This window comes from Choloepus didactylus, assembly GCF_015220235.1.
Source record: "Choloepus didactylus isolate mChoDid1 chromosome 26 unlocalized genomic scaffold, mChoDid1.pri SUPER_26_unloc2, whole genome shotgun sequence".
NCBI classification, from domain to species: Eukaryota; Metazoa; Chordata; class Mammalia; order Pilosa; family Megalonychidae; genus Choloepus; species Choloepus didactylus.
Genome location: NW_023637615.1, coordinates 3020684 through 3045582, shown reverse-complemented (window position 1 = coordinate 3045582; position 24899 = coordinate 3020684). Strand labels below are relative to the sequence as shown.

General features: G+C 45.1%; 1 pseudogene; it reads left to right on the top strand.

Moving 5' to 3' along the window:
• The first annotated feature begins 19694 nt into the window (after nucleotides 1-19694).
• On the top strand, nucleotides 19695-22614 carry LOC119525777 (annotated as a pseudogene).
• The last annotated feature ends 2285 nt before the right edge of the window (nucleotides 22615-24899 follow it).

Sequence of the window (24899 nt, the reverse complement as noted above, 5' to 3'; positions counted from 1 at the left end):
CACAAGTTCCAGCCTCAGTGACATTTTTCCCTTAGGTTTTGTTCTAGTTTGCTAATGCTGTGGAATGCAAAACACCAGAGATGGATTGGCTTTTATAAAAAGGGGGTTTACTTGGCTACACAGTTACAGTCTTAAGGCCATAAAGTGTCCAAGGTAACATAGCAGTAATCGGGTACCTTCACTGGAGGATGGCCAGTGGCGTCCGGAAAACCTCTGTTAGCTGGGAAGGCACGTGGCTGGCGTCTGCTCCAAAGTTCTGGTTTCAAAATGGCTTTCTCCCAGGACGTTCCTCTGTAGCAAGCTTGCTCCTCTTCAAAACGTCACTCACAGCTGCACTCCCTCCAGTCTCTTTGAGTCAGCATGTTTTATATGGCTCCACTGATCAAGGCCCACCCTGAATGGGTGGGGTCACGCCTCCAAGGGAGTATCCCACCAAAGTCACCACCCACAGCTGGGTGGGGCACATTCCAAGCAAATCTAACCAGCACCAGAACGTCTGTCCCACAAGACCACAAAGATAATGGCATTTGGGGGACACAATACATTCAAACCGGCACAGGTTTCTTAACTTGGGATATGCTGCTGTATGTTAGGCACACCTGGGCACAGGTTTTCCTATTTGGTGTAATAGGAATGATTCTGAAACTATTGGTGTGGTATGTAGCTGATTCTGCACACAAGGATCATGAGAGAAGCCTCTATTTGAAAGTGGACATGAGTGATGTGAAGTCATGAAACCAGAACTAGATGACAAGAGGGTGAAATAGGAAACCTAGGACTGTGCAGCAATAAAAAATACCCCAAGGAAGATACATGGACTGTATGAAGAGTACTGTATAAAATATTAGAAATTTTAATCAAATGACTTGAATATAACCCATTAATGCAAACTTGTGCAATGAGGGAAGCATAGAAGTTATATCAGGTTGCTACCTTTCCTGAGACTTTGTTTTGCTTTATTAAAAAGGGTGATTTTTGATACTTGTGTGTCATTGTAGCTTATAGATAATGTTTAAAATGAATTCAATGCAATGAAAGAAACAAAAATATAACATCATTTGAAAAAAATCACCATGAGGGCAAAATAATTTTCTGCCAATACTGCCTAAATGGGGAGTGGTTGCTTAGTATGAGCAGAATGTTCAACTAGGATGAACTTAAATGTGTGGAAATGAACAAAGGTGTGAGTAGCAAGATGTGAGAATAACTAACAGTGCTGAATGGAGCATGAATGAGATGGAAAGGGGAAGCTCATGGTCATATATGTCACCAGAAGGAAAGCTGGTTATCAAAAAATGGGAATGTATAAAACGGAATCCTATGGTGGGCAATGTCCATGAGTAACTGTAGGATTATTAGAAATCTCTTCCATGAACCAGAACAATTGTATGACAATACGATTAGAAGTTAATAATAGAGGAGCATGTAGGGAAGAAAAATATACCAATTGCAAACTATATACTAAAGTTAGTAGTATATAGACATTTTTTCTTAAACAGTAACAAATGAACTATACAACCAGTATGAGTCAACAATTGAGGGGGGTTGCTTAGGGATATGGGAGGATTCAAGTTTTCTTTTCTTTTTTTCTTTTTTCATCTTTCACTTTCTTCTTGTCTGAGGTAATGAAAATATTCAAAAAATGAACAAAATTAAGTGTCATGATGGATGCACAACTGTATGAAGGTACCAGGGGCAGCTGATTGTACATTTTGGATCTTTGGATAATTGTATCTGAACAATCCCAATAAAAATTAAAAAGGAAAAAAATCACGATGAAGGCACAATAATTTTCTGCCAATACAGCCTAAAATTCATAATCTCAATCTCATCAACAAGAGCCTCTGAAAAAAAATTTGAGGAATATTCTTTAAAAGGATGGTTCAGCAATTTTCTGATGTGTACAGAGGAAGGAAATAATTGAGATATATTCAGAAGAAAGAGAATAAATATACCTGAAAAAGAATGCCATGTTTGACTTCAGAATGGACACTATTTTTGTTTTGTTCCTTTCTACATTTCTATCATTATTATTACCATTAACGTTTTGCTTATTTCATAAGACATGATTGGGTAATTGTTAAGGGATGGTCAAGGTCCCTAGATGAGAATTTTACTACAACCAGGTTAATTTAATGATTGTGGCAATGTTCATGTGATTACATAAGTTCTAAAGTGAAATACTACAAGAATAATTGAATAAACTGACATTTTTTTAAACATAAACTAAAATTGTTAAAGAAAACTTGACCATAAAGTGCTTTCATGGGAAATGAGAATAATGGTCACAGTCAGTGCCTCTGGGGCCTACTCCCTTGGGCTTCAGCAAATTCAGGAAAGGAGAGGTTGGGGAAGTCTTCTTCCTTTCCTAATAAACTTGCTTTCAGTTCTGGAACAAAATATGTGCCACATTTGTGGCTAATCTCTCCCAAGCCCAGAACAATGTAAAAGTGGGACTTGTGGTCATTCACAGTTACATGTGTATCATTCTAGCTGACAGAGCCATAGTATGTTGTCTTCCAGGACAGAGATATCCCTCAAGGCTACGATAATTCCTGGAACAAGGAACAAACAATATTCAGTGTACACTATCATGTCTGCCCTCTAGGAGCCTGTGACCCTGTCACCAATCATGCCTCCAACCCACTCAATAGAAAAATATTAGCCTCTCCGCATATCATGTGTTCTCTTGATCACAGGACCACCTTGACTGTCACTCAGCATTTAGGCCCAGAATGAGACTTCAGGCAAGCATAAATAGAGCAAGAAATCCCCCCACTAAGACAGCCATGATCCAATCCTCACGTCAGCTATAAACAGTGGACAGGGCAGACACAGCAAAGTTGTCCAAATTTCCCTGACTTAAATTGGGTTCATTGAATGCACTTGGGCATGCCTTAAGGTAGGCTCTGCTAAGTGAGCACCCGGGATGCTAAGCTTCATGTCTTAGATCCAGTGGGAATTTCTGTGCCATTGGAAAAAAAGACAGGCCCAAGTGTGGGCAGGGACACTTCATTAAAATTCTGCCTACCCCACACCCAACACAAATTTAGCCTTTGCCATTCCTGTATAGCATCCTCCAGGGAGAGTCAAACCCTCACCATCTGTTAGGCCTTCAGGAGATCTTTGGGGCTGCAGTATTGTCCTCATATACCTACAACAAACTGCACAAGCCACAACACCACCACCATCACCTGCACACTTGGGGAGCCCATTATATTTTCAGACCAGAAGGCAGCCATTGGGATAGAGCTCTGTTGCTTAGCAACCTGATGCCTATTGTAAGGAAGGGCAGAGTCAGCCTAATTTGCACATATGTATTCCAAGCACCCACCAGTATTCTAGGCCATTTTGGGACCTGGGATGCCTCTGTCTCCTTCACAGGTTTGAGCCTCAGTGAGATATTTCCCTGAGGTTTTCTAACTTGGGAATTCCTGCTGTGTATTATGCACACCTGGGTACAGGGATTCCAATTTGGTGTAATAAGGAAGATTCAGAAACACTTTGTGTGGCGTATACCAAATTCTGTACACAAGGTTCGGCAGAGAAGCCTCTATCTGAAAGTGGATATGGTGGATATGAAGTTGTGTAATTGGAACTAGATGACAGGAGGGGGAAACAGATAACATATGACTGTGCAGCAATAAAAAATACCCCAAGGAAGATATATGGACTCTGTGAAGAGTAGAGTTTATAATATTAGAAATTTTAATCAAATGCCTTGAAGATAACCCATTAATGCAAACTTGTGCATTGTGGGAAGCAAATAAATTATTTCAGGTTACTAGCTGTCAGCTATAAAGGGTGGACAGGAAGACACATCAAAGTTGTCCAAATTGCCCTGACTTCAAGTGGGTTCTCTGACTGCACATTGGCATGCCTCATTGTGAGCTCTGCTAAGTAGGCACCTGGGATGATAAGCTGTATGTCTTAGATTCAGTGGTAACTTCTGTGCCATTGGAGAAGAATGACATGCCCAAATTTGTCCAGTGGCACTTCACTAAAGCTCCAGCTACCCCACACAATACTGGGATTTGCCCTTTGTCCTTGCAGTTTAGGATCCTCAAGACAGAGTCAAAGCTCACAATTCATTGGTGGTGCAGGTGATCCTTGGGGCTCCAGAACCATCCTCATATACCTTCTCCAAACTGCATGGTCCAAAAGACATCCATGATCACCTGCAAACTTGGGGAGCTCCTTACAATTTCAGACATCAGGGCAGCCACTGAGATAGAGCCGTGTTGCTTAGCAACCTGATGCCTATTGTGAGTTCAGAGAGGGTCAATGTAATTTGTGCATGTATATTCCAAGCACCTGCCAGAATTCTAGTCCACTTTGGAACCTGGTGGACTCTCTCTCCTCCACAGGTTGAAGCCCCAGTGAGTTTTCTTCCCTGAGGTTTCTTAACCTGGGTTTTCCTGCTGTATATTGTGCACATATGGGTACAGAGAATCCTATCTGCATAATGGGAAAGATTCAGAAACACTTCTTGTGGCCTGTAGCTAACTCTGCACACTATTCACAGCAGAGAAGCCTTATGTGAAAATGGATGTGAGGGATGTGAAGTAGTGTAACTGGAACTAGGTGAAAATAAAGGGAAAAAGAAACATAAGACTACAGCAATAAACAATACCCCAAGGAAAATACATGTACTGTATGAAGAGTACTGTTTATAATATAGAAATCTTTCATCAAATGCCTTGAATATATCCCATTAATGCAAACTTGTGCAAAGGAGGAAGCAAAGTAGCTATTTCAGTTTATTTGCTTTTCTGAAAATTCGGTTTTCCTTATTATAATGTGGTGATTTTTGATGTTTGTGTGTTGTTGTAGCTTATAGGCAATGTTTAAATTAAAATAAAAGAAACAAAATTTAAACTTCTCATTTAAAATATAATCACCCTGGAGAAACCTAAGATGGTGACTGGGTGAGACAAACTAAAAAACACCTCTGTGGAAAACACTAGATAAAAAACCAGAAAGGACCCAGAACACCACTTCCAAAGTAGCACCAGCTGGACAAGTTCTGCTAAAGCCACCGGGAACGTGCTTTTGGCAAAACCAGGAGACTGCATTCTGAAATGAGTGAGTGAGTAGGCTGAATCCCTCAGCCATGCTGCACTGGGGGGAAATGGTGGGCTGGGCTTTTAAAAAAATATATATATATATATATATACATAAAGAAGTCCGGGAACAGCTGTAGACAAGATGGGAGTGGTCTGGACTAATGCCTCGGTGTCTGGGGTGGAGGATACCCCTTGCCACACCCACTGCTGATTGTCTTGGGTCCAGGGAAACAAAGGGGGAATGCATGGCTTGCAGCAGTCTCCCGAGCTGGAGGGGCTGCTCCTGCCCAGGGCTAGCACACAGTGTAGAGCCCAGCTGAGAAACCCAGCCTCATGGCCATCACCCCAGTGGGTGGGGTTGTTCCTGCCTGGGGCAAGCACATGGCATAGAGCCCAGCCAAGAAACCCAGCCTCACAGCTGTCTCCCTGGCAGGCGGGGCTGCTCCTGCCCAGGGCAAGCACACAGCATAGAGCCCAGCTGAGAAACCCAGCTTTGCAGCTGTCACCCCAGTGGGCAGGGCTGCTCCTGCCTGGGGCTGAGCACATGGTGCAGAGCCCAGCCGAGAAACCCAGCCTGACAGGGAGTCTTTCCTGTACCATCACTCACATGACACAGTATTGGCCATGGACAGTGGCATTGAATACACCCATGGCTGATTGTCCTGGAGCTGGGTGAGCAGAGTTGTGCAGAAAGGGGGAAGTTAATGTGTCCTATTCAACCATCTTTGAAGTGGGCTGGGAATGCGCCTACACAGCCCAGTGACCCAGGGCTTCCCTGGAGGCCAGCGCTCACTTGTGACATGGCACAGCCCAACACCCCAACAGAGGTCCTGGAAAAACACAGCAGGGAGGGGGGAGCTGCTCAGAAATCCCAGGGAACCTATGCCAATACCAAGGACTTTTGTGTCAGCAGCAGAGAACAGCCTTAAATCTCTGGGAACACCTGGGAGATTTGATTGTTAAACCTGCCCTTCCTCCCTAACCACTCAGGCACAAGCCCCTCATTGGGGGCAGACAGCACCAACAACACACCCAAATTAAATGCACTAATTGGATCCCAAAAGAATTAGATCCCCACATACCACAAAGTTGGGAAGAACTCACTTGAGGGGAATAAGTGACTCACGGACACCATCTGCTGGTTAGTTAGAGAAAGTGTATGTCACCAAGCTGCAATTCTAACAAATTAAAGACTCACAGATACCATCTGCTAGTTAGTAAGAGAAAGTGTACATCACCAAACTGTGTCTCTGAAAAATTAGATCAATAACCCCCCTTTTTTTGATTCAACTTGAAAGAGCCCTATCAAGCAAAACAAATGCCAAGAGGCCAAAAACAACAGAAAATCTTAACGCATATGATAAAACCAGATGATATGGAGAATACAGCTCCAAACACACAAATCAAGATTTTGGAAGAAACGTTATACCTTGCAAAATTAATTAAAGAACTACAATCAAAGAATGAAAACATGGCAAAGGATTTAAAGGACATCAAGAGGACCATGGCCCAGGATATAAGTGCCATAAAGAAGACCCTAGAAGACCATAAAGAAGACATTGCAAGAGTAAATAAAAAAATAGAAGGCCTTATGGAAATAAAAGAAATTGTTGGTCAAATTAAAAAGGCTCTGGATATTCACAATACAAGACTAGAGGAAGCTGAACAACATCTAAGTGTCCTAGAAATCCACAGAACAGAAAATGAAAGAACAAAAGAAAGAATGGAGAAAAAAATAGAAAAAATCACAATGGATCTCAGGGATATGATAGATAAAATAAAACATCCAAACTTAAGACTTATTGGTGTCCCAGAAGGGGAAGAGAAGGGTAAAGGTCTAGAAAGAGTATTCAAAGAAATTGTTGGGGAAAACTTCCCCAACCTTCTACACAGTATAAACACACAAAGCATAAATGTCCAGCAAACTCCAAATAGAATAAATTCAAATAAACCCACCCCAAGACATATTCTGATCAGACTCTCAAATACTGAAGAGAAGGAGCAAGTTCTGAAAGCAGCAAGAGAAAAGCAATTCACCACATACAAAGGAAACAACATAAGACTAAATAGTGACTACTCAGTGGCCACTATGGAGGCAAGAAGGCAGTGGCATGACATATTTAAAATTCTGAGAGAGAAAAATTTCCAGCCAAGAATACTTTATCCAGCAAAACTCTCCTTCAAATTTGAGGGAGAGCTTAAATTTTTCACAGACAAACAAATGCTGAGAGACTTTGCCAATAAAAGACATGCCCTACTTCAGATTCTAAAGGAAGCCCTACCAACAGACAGACAAAGAAAGGAGAAAGAGATATAGAGAATTTTAACAGACATATATAGTACCTTTCACCCCAAATCACCAGGACACTCATTTTTCTCCAGTGATCATGGATCTTTCTCCAGAAGGGACCATAAACTGGGACATAAAACAAAACTCAAGAAATTAAAAAAAATAATTGAATTTACTCAAAGGACATTCTCCGAACACAATGGGATACAAATAGATGTCAATAATTTTTGAACTATAACTCCACTATTTACTTCCTACATGATAAAAAATACACAAACTCTAAGGACAAATCAGTGGTTTTGAACTCAATGTAAAATATGTAATTTTAGACAACTATATAAATGTGGGGGAATGAAGGAGTATAGGAACATAGTTTATGTGCTCTATTGAAGTGAAGGTGGTATCAAATAAAAACAAGATTGATAGGGATTTAAGAGGTTAATTTTAAACCCCACAGTAAACACAAAGAAATTATCAGAGAATATAACCATAGAGATGAAAAGTAGAGTTTGGGTTAAGAGAAATGGGGGAAAGGGCAATGGGGAGTTAAGAAATGAGTGTAGGGTTGCTGTTTGAGGTGAAGGGAAATTTCTAGTAATGGATAGTGGGAAAGAGCATAACATCATTCTAAATGTGATTAATCCCACTAATGGAAGTCTAGGGAGGGGTGGAATGGGAAGATTTAGGCTGTATATATGTTTTCACAATTGAAAAAAAAAAAAGACAGTCAAACTAGATGACAATTGAATGCTAAGGATGAACTTGGATGAGATTGGAGGGTGGAGGACAGGTGGTTCAGAGGGACACAGTTGAGACATAAGGAAAAGGAAATATAGAATGTAAGCATTGTATCATTGTTGAATCTCTTATACTTAGCTATGCTTAATGGAATTACATAAAAGAATGTTCTTGTTCATGGGAATTACATACATGAATTGTAGTATATGTTCAAGGATGTGTGCAGCTAACTCTCATATGTTCAGAAGACAGAGAAATATATGATGGATGATAGATAGGGAGGGAGGGAGGGAGGGAAAGAAATAGTGATGTGACAGCATGTTAAAGTTGGTGGATTGAGATATCAGGGGAGGGGGGTCAGGGTATGATGGAATTCTGTGTATTGGGCTAGTATTGTTTTTGCAACTGTTCATGTAACTTTGAATTTATCTCAAAATAAATAAATATATATATATATATATATATATATATATATATATATATACACATATATATATATAATCACCCTGAGTGCACCATACATTTCTGCCCATCTGGCCTAACATTCATATGCTCAACTTCATCAGGAAGAACCCCTGAAAAAAAAACATAATTTGGGGAATATTCTTTAAAAGGATGGTTCCACAGTTTACCAATATTTGCAGGTGAAGGAAATAATTGAGATGTATTCAGATGAAAGAGAAAAAATATACTTGAAAATGAAATGCAACATACGATATGAGACTGGACACTATTTTTTTTTGTGCCTTTCTATGTTTCTATCATTATTATTACTATTTACATTTTGGTTGGCCTATAGGAGATGATTGGGTAAATGTTGAGGTGAGGACCAGGCCCCTATATGAAATATTTGTACTAAAACCAAGTTAATTTAATGATTGTTGTAATGTTCCTCTGAATACATAAGAGAATGTCTCTGTTCTTATGTGAAATACTACAAAAATAATGAAAGAAATTGACATTTTTTACACATAAATTTCCAATTGTTAAAGACAACCTTATAATATAAGGCATATGAAACAATGTTAACTCAGTGAAAAAAATAAATTAAATGAATGCACTTCACATGTGTTGGTTTCCCTCCTCATGAAGACACATGGTCATATAAGGGTGAGATGACACTGACCAGCTTTCATGGGATATGAGAAGAATGTTGACATTCAGTGCCACTTGGGCCTACTGCCTTGGGCATTACAAATTCAGAAACAGAGAAGTCAGGGAAGAGCTGTTTCTTTGCTAATAAACTTGCTTTCAGATCTGGGACAAAATATGTTTTACACCTGTGTTTAATCTCTCCCAAGTCCATCACCATGTAAAAGGGGGACTTGGGGTGGGCTTTCATATTTACCTGTGGATCACTCTCACTGTCAGATCCAGGGTATGTTGGCTCCCAGAACAGGGATTTCCCTCAGGACAATGATAATTCCTGGACCAAGAAACAAACAATATTCTGTGTGCATCATCATGCAAGCCTCTTTGAGGCTCCATCCCTGTCCTCATTCATGCCTCCAACCCACTCAACTCAAAATATATCAGCCTGTCCTCATGATGTGGTCTCTGCAACACAGGACCACCTTGAGAGCCAGTCAGCATTTAGCCCCAGAATGAGACTTCTTGCAAGTCAAAATAGCAAAATTCCCTCCAATAAGACAGCCATGAGCCAATCTTCATGTCAGCTATAAACAGTGGACAGGCCAGACACATCAAAGCTGTCCAAATTTCCCTGACTTCAAGGGGGTTCATTGACTGCACATGGGCATGCTTCATGGTGAGCTCTGGTATTTGAGCACCCATGATGCTAAGCTGCATGCCTTAGATCCAGTGGTAATTTCTGTTCCATTTGTAGAGGAAGGCAAGCCGAGTCTTGGCTGGGAGCACTTCATTAAAAGCCACAGAACCAGATGCCATTGCCTCTCATCAACTCCCAGAAAACACAGTCTTAGTGCCCAGTGAGGCAGTGTGACTGAGGATTTTGAACTGCAAAAGTTCCAAGAATATGCCTTTCTTGAGCCTGATTGCCCAGGCTGGTACCCTCCCCTTCCCTCTTAACAGCTCCCTTGACTACCCAGTATGGATATTCACCATGATGACTCTCCCTGGAGTTCCCACTGTCCTGACTCTGGGTACTTAGGGAGAAGGGGGTCAGACACTGGACCTTCACCCAGGCCAGAGCAAACAAAACCAGTCCCTTGGGACACTCCCAGCCATATTGCCCCAGTTAGCTCAGATACAAGTCCTCAGTCACTAAGGGCCACAGCTCTGTAAGAGCCAGAAAACTCAGTCATCTCCTCCTGCCATCTACTCCCTCACCCTGGGCCATTCCCAGCTCATCCTTCCTTTTTCCACCTTAGCTTCTCTGCATTAACCTGTCTTGAGTGAGTCATCAGAACCCCTGCCCCTCATGCCTCTCAAAGAACATCCCTCAATGTTTTATTTGCAGGTTCCAGAGTGACCTTGTGCTAGACAAGTCTTTATTGGTGAGAAAAAAGAGGGAGAGATCCTTGTTTAGGGTTAGATATTATTGGAGCTGAAGTGAAAGCAGACCCTGTAGAGAACTGGAGAGAACAAGTAGGATAAAAGCAGAGATGTTGACTTAATGTGCAGAGGACAAAACACTTCAGTCTAAGAAGAGATCTGACACTGGAGGTAAAACAACAACATAAACACTTATTGGATCCGAAAGAGAACCCTGTCTGCTGGGTAAAGAGAGGCTAATGATGGGAGAGCAGCTGGCATCAGACTGGTGCTGGTGTGCAGGGGCCATGTATTAGATGGGCATCTCCATTAGAGGAAGACAGTCTTTTTCTCTGGATCCCAAAAAGGGAAGCCCTCTAGCATCCTGGTGCCTCATTAGATCCAGGAAACAGCTGGAAACTAACATGACTGTGGCCCATCATGTTCACCAAAATAGCTCAGAGGGAAATTGATTTCTGCTGATACCAGTGGAAGAATGTTTCATCACCATAGCCACAGGATCCCACTTGTGGTTCTGTGGCTGGAGAAGGTAAGGACCTCCCCCAGTGGGCTCAGAAGGCTGCTCTAACCTGGGCAGCAAATGAGAACCATGAGGAGAACAGACACCGAGGACCTGGCAGAAGTGTTCCCCCAAATTGATGCCTCTCATCTGGCCCTGAAAACTTGGCTGGGCCCCAGTGTCTTCACCCTTTCCTGATATTGGGCAGGAATTACTGCATTCATCCTTTCTTAGATGCATCAGAACAAACAGGATGATGTGGCCCTGGACAGAGGAATATCCATTATTACAAGGGAGAAGAGAAATGGGGAAAGATGTCTGGCTTATACTTCTCATTTTTCAGGTCATTCAAAACCACTGGCCACTCTTTCCTACTTGGACTTAAGAGAAGATGGGATCCCATATAAAGATCCCTAGCCAGGACTTCTGGAATTTTCCCATTTTCTCCAAGGTTTACATGAAGTCAGTCAGTTGTTTGCAACATTTAGGTTGTCTGGCTATTTGGGAATTTATCTGAACCCCTCACCTTGAGTGGGGGGATACTAGTTACTCACTGTGTAAACCTGGTCAGTCTCCCCTTCTCCAGCATATTGGGGGCTCAGCAGCCTAAAAGTGGGAAACACAACAGTGAACATAAGATTTCCTATAAAGGCCGTTCAAGGTACTGGATACAACATCACAGAACTATTTCTGGGCCCAGTGAATGCTCAATAACAAAGATTTTTATTATTGTCATTGTTTCTAATCTTAGTCTCTTGCAGCTGATTTTTAAAAATGATTAACTTTTAGTTAATATCTGGTTCTGAGGATAGAAATGTAGAAAATAATCTCTAGAAAGATACCCAGTTGGAGAATTTCCTTTAAAGAGGCACAGCCTGAGTGGAAGGCTGAACTCTGCCAGTGGAATATAAAATAGTTTGGGCATCCCATTGAATTGAGGGAGGAAAAAGACATGGGGAATTCCCTGGGGTGGGCAAAGTTTCCCTTTGTGTTCTGACACTTCAAAAGAATCTGTGTAAGCCATCCCTGTGGGAGTCATCTCTAAACTTGATGAATCCTTAAATGCAAAATTTAGCTACAGTTTTGCAAGAGGAAAGATGTTGGTATCTGTGCACTGTGTTTAATAGGGACAGAGAAAAACTGAATTTTATTAATAGACCTAGTGGGGTCACTCAGTTCAGAATCTCTGTATTGGAGACACTTAGCAGCAAGTAGGGGCTTTTTGAAGCTGCATTTGCATCAGTCACTATCCAAGGTTGAGGAAACATCCATCATCAAAACTAATGGCCCCTGGAAGGTGCTTGGCTGCCTGCTGCCTGAGAAATGCCCCACTGTGAGAAGAGAAACCCCAACCCCCAAAGAGAGGGTTTCTTGGTAGCTGTGATAATGACAGGGATATAGGATTTTGGCACATAATTTTTCTCTCCCCAGTTCTAGTATCCCAAAGATGCCACAGCTTCCATGTTCCCTGGCTTCCCAGGTTTAGCCTCCAGTATAGCTCTCTGCCCCTTCCCCCGGTTCACATTCCTAGATGTATCTTCTCAAGCTAATTGGCTGAGCAGAGCCCATCTCCCTAGGAGGAAACACCCTTCCCATCCAGGGAGGGATGAAAGATCAAACCTCCCTCCCTGTCCTCAGTGATTCCACTAGTTTGAAGGGTCTGCGCTGCTTCTTCTTTTAATTTCTAAACTTGACTCAGAAAAAAATGTTTTACATGGCTTCAGTCATTCCTTTTCTCCATTAGAAACACTCAGCCCTATCCTGCCCCCACCCCACCCTTCTGGTCAACTCCTAATTGCAGTGTTGACCTGACCTCCCTCAGAGAAGTTTTGCCCCTCTGATTCTGGAAGAACAACCACTCATCCACCTGCGGTCGCGGTTACTGCTTCTAGGGGGAGGGGCGGCCGGTAGCTGAGCCCTCAGCTCTCGGGGCTGCTTAAGGGGTACCGGCGGCGGGGGCTCTTTCCCGGAGGCGAGGGCGAGGCGGAGGACGTGGCCGGGGTCCTCGGCGGGAGGCGTGCAAGGTATGGAGGGCGGCGATAGGGACAAGACACTCTTCATCCAGTAGGAGTATGCGCCAAAGAGATTTATTCAGGGGTGATTACAGGTTATATAGGCTGGTAAGAAGGGCAGGGCTGGAAAGGAGGTGAAGCAGCCTTAAATGGCAATATTGAAGGGATAGGGGCTAGGATTGGTTCTGAGAGAACGCAGGAGCCGTTGCAGCGGGGCGGGGGTTGTTCTGGCCACGGTGCATGCGCGCTGGCGGTGGCAGGAGTGGCCTTGGCACCAGGGAGTGAGTGGGTAAGATAAGGAAGTGGGGAAAGGGCAGTTGGGAGAAAGGCGGTTTCCTCCGGCAAGCCTCCCCTGCCAGTGGCATTTTGGGTGAGGAAAAGGGAGCTGCCTTGACCTCGCTCCCCAGGCTCGGGGGGGCTGCAGAGGGCACTCACGCCCGTACCTACTACCCTCCCCAGGGGGTGATATCAGGTCCCCTGGCCCAGGCCTGGTAAGCCGAGGTACAAGCTCAGACACCCGCAATTCCCCTTTCTTTTCTAATTAGAGGAAGAGGCTTTACCGGAGAGGCCCACTACGGGTGAGGGAAGGGGGAGGTTAGGGAAGGGAAAAAGGGGTTGACGGTGGCTCAGTGAGGCTGGAGCTCAGTGTTGGTGTGGTGCCCGGGCGCTTGACAATGGTTTCGCTGCAGCGGGCTGGGCGAAAGTGAGGGGTTTAAAGTTCAGGGGTTCAGAGAAGCTGGAACTTGAGGTGAGAGCGATGTTCAGGTGATTGAGAAGGGTCTCGCAGTTGGCGAGTCGACCGGTGGCGTTGAGGTCGCGGAGGGTTGGCTGTCATCTTGGAGTGGGGGGCGTTAGAGGTGGCGAGTCGCTGATACTGGATTTGCACGAACGAGGAAAAAATGGCATCCGTTTGTTTTCTTACAAGCTGGACAATTTTGCGGATGAGGCAGGGTCCTAAGATGAGAGCTAGAATAATCATTAATAGGGGGCTAAGAAAAGGAAGGATGTATGGGAGGATGGGAGTGAAAAAACTGGACTAATAACTGGTGGCTTCACGATTTCTTTTACGCTTTTCCAGTCCCTCTCGGACTCTTTTTAGGCTGTCCTCGACGAGACCTGTGGAATTGGCATAAACACAGCACTCTTCTCCTAGGGCGGCGCAGAGGCCTCCTTCTTTGAGGAGGAGAAGGTCAAGACCTCGGCGGTTTTGGAGCACTACCTCAGAGAGGGAATTGACAGAATTTTTTAGATGGTGAATAGCGTTTTGTAAGTGATGAATGTCTTCGTCAACAGCCGCCCTGAGGTGAGTTAGGGCGGAGTCTTGACTGGCTAGTGCAGCGATTCCGGTGCCAGCGCCGGCAAGACCTAGGAGGGAGGCAATTGTAAGGACGGTGATGGGCTCTCGCTTTTGCAGTGGGGCAGGAGCCGCAGTTTTTTCCAGACGGAGGAAGAAGTCTTCTTCACTGTGGTATAAGACCCTAGGGATAAGGACAATTAGGAGGCAAGTTTCTTTATGTTCACTGATGACCTTCGTGCTGAGACAGGGGGTAAGTCCTGTAGAGGAGCAGAGCCATTGGGAGGAGTTATGAGGAATGAGAAATTTTGCAGAGCTGCTGGGAGATGAATAGCTGGCACAGGCAGTGAGGTCGGGAGAGTTACTGGAGCGAGGGCGGACGCACTTTCCCGTATAGGAGACTGAATGAAAGGTTAGGGGGACGGCAGAGGTATTCCAATTGCATTCCAAGGGGCTGTTTTCTGTGCTTTCTGAAAAGGAGAGGTTGGAGGCAACGGGCTCGTATAGAGAGGAAGAGGTGGAGAGGCAGAGCCAGCAGGATGAGGTAAAATTGGGGTTGGAGGTGTTTACTGAGGCAAAGGCGGCTTGGATGAGGCTGAGGAGGGGAGAGGAATAACGAGAAGGGGGCAGAAAAGGTTGGGGTGGTGAGGTTGGCGATGCGCTGTTTGTAGCTGAGGTGCGGCTGGTTGGAGCTGAGGTGCGGCTGGAGAGCTGTGGAAAAAGGGGGTTAATGACTTTATTGGGACCAATGCCAGAGGGTGTTTTTAATGCAGTATTTTGGCCTGGTTGGTTTACAGCCTCCTTTTTTATTAGAATAAGTGATTCTCGGTCGGTTCTTTTCTCATAGATTCTGAAGCCTCAAGTTTGACCGAGTAACCAGGAGGGATTAGTGGGGAGCTGCACTGTAAGATTAAGATGTGTGCAGGATTCCTTACTTTCTTGGCCGAGCCAGTTAACAGTAGGGAGTTTGCACCCTGTAGGGGCCCACTTTAAGGTAAGGTAATGATTAAGAACAGGAGGCTTCCAATTAGTGGCTAATGTTTCACACCCCCAGTATGCACAGTAGTACTCGTTGGGGGAATTACAGTACGATTTTCCAGGATTTGAGGATGGGCACATGTAATATTGGGCCTGGGGATTACTTACCTTTTGAGCGCAGGTTTCTTCGACTCTGGAGACAAAGGTGGCGAAAGGCTCATTCGGCTCCTGGAAGAGCTTGGTGAATTTATTAGGCCGACAGGCAGAGCAATTGGCAAACGCGCGTAAGGCGATGCCTCTGAGGATAGTCCAGAAGGTGGCAGGGACATTAATATAAGCAGACACATTCAACAAACTGACCGGGGTTAAGAATGGAACGGGCAAGCGAGGCCCAGTCTTGGGGGATGCAAAAGTCCATGCCGAGATCCTGCAGTATTTGGGAAGCGTATGGGCTACCTAACCCGTCCTCCCTGACGGCCCTGCGAAGTTGCTTGATAGTATCTGAGTCAATGGGATACCAGTTATACGGTTTCTGTGGGGTGGGGGCAAGGTTAAGAGGAAAGCAGCGAAAAGCACGAGAGAAAGGAGGACGCGCTTGCAGAGGGCTTGGCGCGGGAGTGGGGGTAGGGGGAGCGTTGTCCCAAGGGTTGCCTTGAGGTGTAGAAAGCAGCCAGGGGTTGTTAGTCGGCAGGGTGGGAGGAGCTGCCGGTAGCGGCTCCGAGGGGGAGCTCGCCGAAGGGGGAGGCGGGAGTGGGAGGCCCCAAGCGTCGCAAGATGGCGGCGCGGTGGGCGTGGCTAAGACACAAGATGGTGGATCAGCCCCGCCCTGTGAAAGGGCGGGGTTCAAGGCACAAGATGTCGGACTAGCTCCGCCCTGTGAAAGGGCGGGGTAAAGCATATGCGGTTTCCGGCCCAGCTTAGGGCTGATGTCATCGCCGGAGCATTTCCTCCCCTCGATGGAAAAAGAAGGAGGAAGTTCGCCATCTTGGCGTGGCTCAGTGTTATTTTGCTTTTTGGGAGTCACCTCGAGCGCGTTGTTAATCTGCTCGACTAAGGACTCCGTGTCCGAGTCATGATTTGAATTAGTATCGCTATCTGAATCTGTTGGCTGGGTTGATAGGGCCTCCTTGGATTTAACGGGGCCTCGATCAGGGGGGAGGGAGCCTTGAAGGCAGGAGCGGATGGTTATCAAAGTGGGGAGCAAGCCGGGAGGGAAGCGCTTGCTCTCATGTTCCATGGCGTTGGTGACCCGATCAATAAGGCGATCATAAGTAACAGGGTCCCAAAGATGGCAAGTGGTGAGCCATGGGTTAAAGGGCAGCAGGAGGTCCCAGTATACTTGCAGCTGCCGGACAGACACTTTACAGCGATGCGTGTCTAGGAGACCCGCTAGAGCACGAACTTGAGGTGCCTGACATGTAGATATACGATTACCCATAGCTGAGGGGGGAGGAGGGGGGGTTACTCCCGAGCCGGGCCGACCTGGCTGGCAGGGAGGAGGAGGAGGAGTTGTTTACCGAGCAGAGAGAATGAGATAAACTGTGGCCTTGAGGCCGAAGGAGACGGCGAGAGCGGAAAGCAGTGCCCTTTGGCAACGGGAGCAGTCGGGGGGGGGGGGCGGTTGCAAAGAGGCACACAGCACCAAATGAGGAAATAAAGATACAAAGAACTACAGCAAAGTAATGGAGGGGAAGAGGGAGAGCGTTAGGAGGAACGGGGGTCATAGAAGTGCGCATACAAAAGGACGAAGAGAGCGTGGGGGAAGGGAGGAGTTCCTACTGGATGAAGAGAGCGTGGGGGAAGGGAGGAGCGGCTTCGGAGCAGTGAACCTCCCACGGCTCCGGAAGCGGCGAAGGAGAGGCGGCCCTACCTTGCAGGCGAGGAAACGGGAAGCTGGAGAGGCGTCCGGGCGAGCGAGCGACCTGCTGAACTGTTGTGTGGAGATGCTTCCTCACACGGGGCACCAGTTGCGGTCGCGGTTACTGCTTCTAGGGGGAGGGGCGGCCGGTAGCTGAGCCCTCAGCTCTCGGGGCTGCTTAAGGGGTACCGGCGGCGGGGGCTCTTTCCCGGAGGCGAGGGCGAGGCGGAGGACGTGGCCGGGGTCCTCGGCGGGAGGCGTGCAAGGTATGGAGGGCGGCGATAGGGACAAGACACTCTTCATCCAGTAGGAGTATGCGCCAAAGAGATTTATTCAGGGGTGATTACAGGTTATATAGGCTGGTAAGAAGCGCAGGGCTGGAAAGGAGGTGAAGCAGCCTTAAATGGCAATATTGAAGGGATAGGGGCTAGGATTGGTTCTGAGAGAACGCAGGAGCCGTTGCAGCGGGGCGGGGGTTGTTCTGGCCACGGTGCATGCGCGCTGGCGGTGGCAGGAGTGGCCTTGGCACCAGGGAGTGAGTGGGTAAGATAAGGAAGTGGGGAAAGGGCAGTTGGGAGAAAGGCGGTTTCCTCCGGCAAGCCTCCCCTGCCAGTGGCATTTTGGGTGAGGAAAAGGGAGCTGCCTTGACCTCGCTCCCCAGGCTCGGGGGGGCTGCAGAGGGCACTCACGCCCGTACCTACTACCCTCCCCAGGGGGTGATATCAGGTCCCCTGGCCCAGGCCTGGTAAGCCGAGGTACAAGCTCAGACACCCGCATCCACCGAACTCTGTTCTTCTCTGAACAGGCACATGATGATTTGCTCTGTCAGGTACCATGAAGTATAAGTGACAGCTTGATACATAGAGATATTTTTATTATGTTTCTTGATTGACCACCATCCACACACACATACAGTTTTCCCTATTTTTGACATTTTACTTTGATATAAAATGGAGGTTCTTTGATTCTCATTTCTTTGAGGGTGACACACTGTTGCCTTGAAGCTGTTTTTACCCTGGAGCATTTTGACCATTTTGATGGAGCCAAATATTCCCTAAAAATTAGGCTTGTGGTTCTGGGAGTATCCTTTTTGCTGAGTAAGTCAATGAGTCCCTGACATTCCCCCTAGCTTAATGAGTGATTAAATCTGTCATTGAATCATATTAATTAATCTGGAGAAGCTAAAGACCCCAACAATCTGGTTGGAAACTCAGGAATGTAGCTAAATTTTTCATTTCAATTGAAAGCTAAGAGACAAAAGGGAGAGGTGTGAGCAGAGAGGACTATAAAAGCTTCCAAGGAGCAGAGGAGGGACCTGGGTCCTGAGTGCTGTCATCACCACTGTGGTCCTCCATGAGTTCAGACAGATGGCTCTTCCAGCAGTGTCTGAAGCTGGTGAGTTAGGACCTCAGTCTGAGAATACCACCACCTGCCACCCTTAGCCAGAGTCTCCACAGGTGCACAGGCCATGGTCACCCAGTTTTCCTGTTTCTTCTTTGCAGATGAACCACATTAAAGTTGTTCTTTGGCCTGTAAATGCAGTTTTGTTTTATCTTCTGCCCAAACATTTTGATTTGTGTTTGGATTTATGTCCCTTTATGGTGAATGTTTAAAATTCTTATTTCTTAATGAAGAAGAGATTGTGAAATGTAGAAAAGCTAACTCTGGGATTTTATTTAATGACATTTTCAATATTCTGTTTGGTGACTAAAAATTATATTTCATGTCATTTATGGCTTTGTGATTTTGTTAGTTTGTCCTCCTTTTAAAAGCTTAATAAATGTTCTGCAGGATATTTTCAAGAGTGGTGTCTTTGTTCTGTATGTGAACTATTTATTCCCCTGAACTGCATTGCAAAATGTTGATCCTAATATATGTTGAGATAGACATTAAAATGTTCATCTCAAAGCTATGGTCATCATTTCTGATAATCAGATGTAAAGTATATGTTATACTACTTCTGGTTTCTCTTTCCAATTTGTAAATGAAAATAATGACATCCATTTTCTGGATATCCCTTAATGCTTCCCAGCCTGGTTTTTTGTTGGAACTTACAGAATGTAGGCTCTACTGAGACATATGATCCTCCCATCCCATTCCCACTGTTTAAGCTCCTTGAGTGCTTATCAGAAACTTTTCTCCTAAAGGATGGGGCCAGATGGAGACTAATCTGGACTCACTCATGACTGGGATTAGTGGAATTGGGCCAGAGGTAATCTGCCCACCTCCTTGGTGATTTGTGTGACACTCTCCTTTTTAGAGTGCAGAATGTAACTGGGGCAAATGAGGAGACCCCATGACCATTGTGAGAGCAATTAGTTTGGCCCTGAGTTTGTTGCTCTGGGAATGGAGGGGAATGTGGGTTTTTTTGGTGCTTTGTCTGTGAAGGATGCCTTGTTCCTTGGATGTTTCTCTAGGATTCCTTTTGAAGCAGAATCATCAGGATGAGCAGCCAGGCCCCACCCAGGCTTCTGGAAACTGCTGAGGGACAAGGCCTTGGCCATCACAGCCCTGGAGGAGCTGCCTACAGAGATCCTCCCATGACTGTTCATGGCAGTCTTCACCAGGAGACACTGTGAGAAACTGAAGGCCATGGTGCAGGACTGACCCTTCTTCTGCCTCCCACTGGGGGCCCTAGTGAAGGGAGAGTGTCTTCAATGGGTGACCTTACATGCTGTATTTGATGGGATTGATGCCTGCTTGTCCAGAAGGTTTGCCCCAGAGGAGGGTGATCCAGGTCACTTAGTAAGGCCAAGGGAGTCAGAACAAGAGACAGGCTGGATTAAAGAGACTCAGACAAGGCCATAGAGTGGGCCAGAGACACTGAGCATGCCATTAGGAAGTTTGTCCAGGCCTGGAGCCATTGCTAGATTCACATAGGGAAGGACTTCTGGAAATGGAAGGAAAATTAAAATTCAGAGGTCCCAGAATGAGCATGTGCTCCCCTTTCCCTAGGGGTACTTAAAGCTTCTTGATGTGGGGATGAGGAAGGATCCCAGAGATAAGCAGGAAGGGGAACAGCTGATGTCTGGTACATGGAATTAAAAGCACCTATCAGGCCTTGGGTCCTAGTCTAGATACTGACCATAGTAGTCTTCCTCTGAACTGATCTTGAAGTGTCTCAGCCAATCACCTGTTTTCCCCACAGGAGATGGAAACAAGTGCTGGATTTATGGAAGCATGCTTATCAGGACTTCTGGAACATTTGGTCTGGATCCCTGACTAATGTGTTATTGATGGAGCTAGGGGCAGCCAATCCCATGACTAAGAGGCAAAATGTGGAGGGTTCCTAGGTTGAGGAGAAGCAGCCCTCAGATCCCCTGGAGGTGCTCCTGGACCTTTGCCTCTGGGTGGGCACCCCTGATGAACTCCTCACCTACCTCATTAAGAAAGTCAAGCAGAGGAAAGTTTTACTGCTGTGCTGTAAGAAACTCAAGATTTTTGCTTATGCCAATCCAAAATATTAGGAATATCTTGAAGATGGTGAAACTGGAGTCAATCCAGAATTTGGAAGTGAATTGCACCTGGAAGCTGTCCACCCTGGGAGGTTTGCTCCTCACCTGGGCCAGATGGTCAGTCTGCACAGGCTTCTCTTCTCCCACATCTACAGTTCTTTGTATATTTCTCCAGCAAAGGAGGAGCAGTATGTTGCCCAGTTCACCTCCCATTTCTTCCATCTGCAGCATCTCTGGGTGCTCCATTTGGACTCTGTTTTCTTTCTGGAAAGTCACTTCGACCAGGTGATCAGGTTAGGAGTGGCAAGGCTTTTCTGCAGACCAGAGGCATGCCATCTTCTTTTCCTTAAACAATATTCTGTACTGACTGTGTGTCAGCTGCCAGAGATGTAAAGTTTAGGAGACACATTCTCCATGTTTTCTTCAATATTGTCTATATTGTGGAACAGTTGCTTTAAAGACAAATACTTTTAGGAAACTCTATGGGTGGCATTTTGGCCTAGTGAGGGCAGACTTGAGAATTCTGCTTTAGGAATTGATGTATAAGTTAAGATGAAAGTAACTGAGAAAAGAGGGCATTGGTGAAGGGGGGGGGGAAGCCCAGCAAATGTTAGTTCTGCACTCACCAACTCTGTGAACATGAGCTGCCTCCTCCAAGCCTCCCTGTCTGTAAAAGTGTTGATCTGTGTTCTCATTAAGTTATTATTTGGGAAGTACATGATTTTCCAAGTGTGGGTGAAGGTACAAGAGCAGAAAATTTTAAAACATGGTAGTTTCTTTGCCCATGACACAGGGATATAGGTGAATCCCTATAGGCTGGCAAGCTCAGCTGATTTGGCTAGACCTTGCCCAAATTTCACTTTTATGCATGTCTCCAAGGAACCTCATTTGGCACAGATAGAGGTGGCTGAGGCCCAAGTAGTGGCCCTAAGGAAGCTGGGTTAGGGGTACCTTTAGTACTATTTCCCAGGAGTAAAATTCACTGGTGTTGACTTTTGATGACTCATCATGTCAGACTGTCCTCTCAGCATGTTCCATTTTTATTTTGACTCATACTTAGGACAAGTAAGATGGCTAAGAGGGATAGCCATATTGTAGTGTCCTTGAGAGCTGAGGAAAGGGATCAGAGTCTTCATTCACTTGACCCAGTCAGAGGACAACTAAAGTGATGGGAAATTTCCACCTAAAATCAGAATACCTTAAATGCCCACACTCACTGTGTGGTGTTCTGAGTGTTGATCATCATCAGATGGTGAGAATGGCCTTGGGCTTGATTGAAACTGTTGTTTCCCCCATCATGAGGTCTGTGTCTTTCCTCATCACCCCCTACTCACCATGACCATTTCCCAGAACTAACTTCTCTGTGTCTTCCCAGTTGCCTGGGGACACCATTGGAGATCCTGTCCATCACTAATTTCCTGCTTTTGTATTCAGACATGATGCATCTGTCCCTGTGCCCACATGTCAGTCAGTTGAAGGATCTGAATCTGGTGGCATCAGCTTGATACACCTAAATTCAGGGCCCCTCAAGGTTCTCCTTGAGAGACTCAGCCACACTCCAGGATCTGGATCTAGATGAATGTGGAATCATGGATTCCCAATTCAGCATTCTCCTCCCTGCCTTGGGCCACTGCTCTCAACTGAAGAACCTCAGCTTCTACAGAAACCCCATCTTCATAGTTGACCTGGAGAACCTACTGAGGCTCACCATTGGGCTGAGAAACTTAAGCCATGTAGTGTATCTTGCTCCTGTGGAGAGCTATGAAGACATCAATGGGACTCCCCACCCAGAGAGACTTGCCCAGCACCATGACAAGCTGAGGCAGATGCTGTGGGAGGCAGGGTGGCCCAGCATGATCTGGTCCAGGGCCAACTCCTCTCCTCACTGTGGCAACAGGACCTTTGATGAGCTGGGACCCCTCTTATGCCCCTGTTATATGGCTGTCTAGCTTGGGTTCATGAACCAAAGGTGTGATTCTGGGTACTAAGAAACCAAAACCTAGGACATAATTACATCATAAAGAAACAGAAGCTGCAGTCTCAGACTGTCATTCCATGGGAATAAGGAAATAAATCATGATAAGGGTGGATGTGGCTGTTGTGTTTGCTGGGGGTTTCCAGGAGCATGTGTCCCATAGAGTCAGAAATATGAATCTGACTTTCTAGAGAGGGATTGGGATTTAGGGCATACATCTGGGAGGTATCCTTGCATGGTTGTTTATAAAGAAACAGTTAAAAACAAAGGAAATTTCATTGTAAACCACCTGGTATTCCCCAACCTATATCTACTTGTTTCTCCAGTTTAAAAACCTCAGGAAACTTTCAAACTACAACCCAGAACCCATGAATCTCGAAGACAGTTGTATAAAAATGTAGCTTATGAGGGGTGACAATGGGATTGGGAAAGCCATAAGGACCAAACACCACTTTGTCTAGTTTATGGATGGATGTGTAGAAAAGTAGGGGAGGGAAACAGACAGACAAAGGTACCCAGTGTTCTTTTTTACTTCAATTGCTCTTTTTCACTCTAATTATTATTCTTGTTATTTTTGTGTGTGTGCTAATGAAGGTGTCAGGGATTGATTTAGGTGATGAATGTACAACTATGTAATGGTACTGTAAACAATCGAAAGTACAATTTGTTTTGTATGACTGCGTGGTATGTGAATATATCTCAATAAAATGATGATTTAAAAAATAAAAATAAAAAAAAAAAAAAAAAAATAAAAACCTCAGGAAACTCCAGTTAGTAAGTAAATAAAATGACACTGCATGTCTATGATGTTTAGAGACTCAAAGCACCGAGGCAAGATTTGGCTCCAGGAGCTCACAGCATCTTTATCCCCTTATGTTTGTTTCTTCTCTCTGAGGCATCTCTTACCTCCTTACATATTTCTGTGGTTACTAAGTAAATCAGTGCACACAGGGTACATACTCAGGGTTCTGCAACATACTTAGTGGCCAATAGTGAGCAGAAGTGCAGTCAAGTGTTCTTTGCATGAGCCCTTGGCACTAATTCCACAGAGACTTTGGATTTGAGCACTTCACATGGTTCAACAGTGTATCCATAAACCTCAGTCCCTGACTGAGGCCTGAAAATACCAGAGCTGGGTTTCCTATAAGCCAGGCTAGGGGCCAGCAGATGCCATACCTGTCTCTCCTGGTTCCTCACTCTTCTGTCCCTGATGAGCAACTGCATAACTTTATTCTAGCGCACAGCCTATCCAATTTTATAACTTCCTTTGACAAGATGGATCTGTGTTATCATTTTACCCATGAGTGAAGATGCATGAGCTCCATTTACTTTCTTCCTCTTAGGTCAACTCCCCTAATGTTTTAGTTGAGGAATAGAGGATTGTTTCCACACAACCCTTAAAGGGCCACAAATCAATCATGACAGTTATGATGCCTGATTTACCTATAATTGCTTGCTCTTGCCAAGCCTCCTGCTAATGAGGAACTCATGGTGAACATTTGGTTTCTTGTTGGTGGGTAACAGCCCACAGGAAGTAGAAAGATGAATCAGGGAAGGAAGATGTGTTGGTTTATTTATACAAGGTTTGTTAACCCTTTTTAACATGGCAGGTTCTGCACAAGATGCTGAGGGTACTTAGGATATAAGATAATATGGTTACCTCCCTCCCAGAACTGCAGAGGACACAAGGGCATTGGGAATGGATCATGGTGAGGGTTGAACATGGGTTGTGATTATGAGTCTCATAGACTGACACACGCACATGAGGTGGTTTATCATTTCAATTTCCTGGCACCTTCTAATTACAGGAAATTCTGGAGGAAAAAATAAACAATAAACATGTAGTAGGACCCAGGGGATTAGAAGAAAGCCAAGATTATAGCTTCTTTATTTCACAAATTTTAATGTGTAAAATAGATACCATTTATTTAGCAAATTCATTTAATCCTTAGTATTTCCACTTGACATATCCAAGGGTCATAGAGAACCAGTACATATAGGTGCTCTCAACATCTTTGCTATCCTGGTTGAATATACTCCCTCCAGATGATCATAACTACATGCTGTCTCAGACACCAAGCATAGTGCTGCTCAGATCCCAACTGGATGACAGTGGTTTCCATTTCACTCTTTAGCTGCATTCAGGAATAGCAAGTATTGATTCTTATTGCAACATGAAAGTTGGGTGCAATATATACCCAAACACTCATCACTGACTTCATTCTCTGTCACATGCTACAACATGGTTGTACCTTGAAA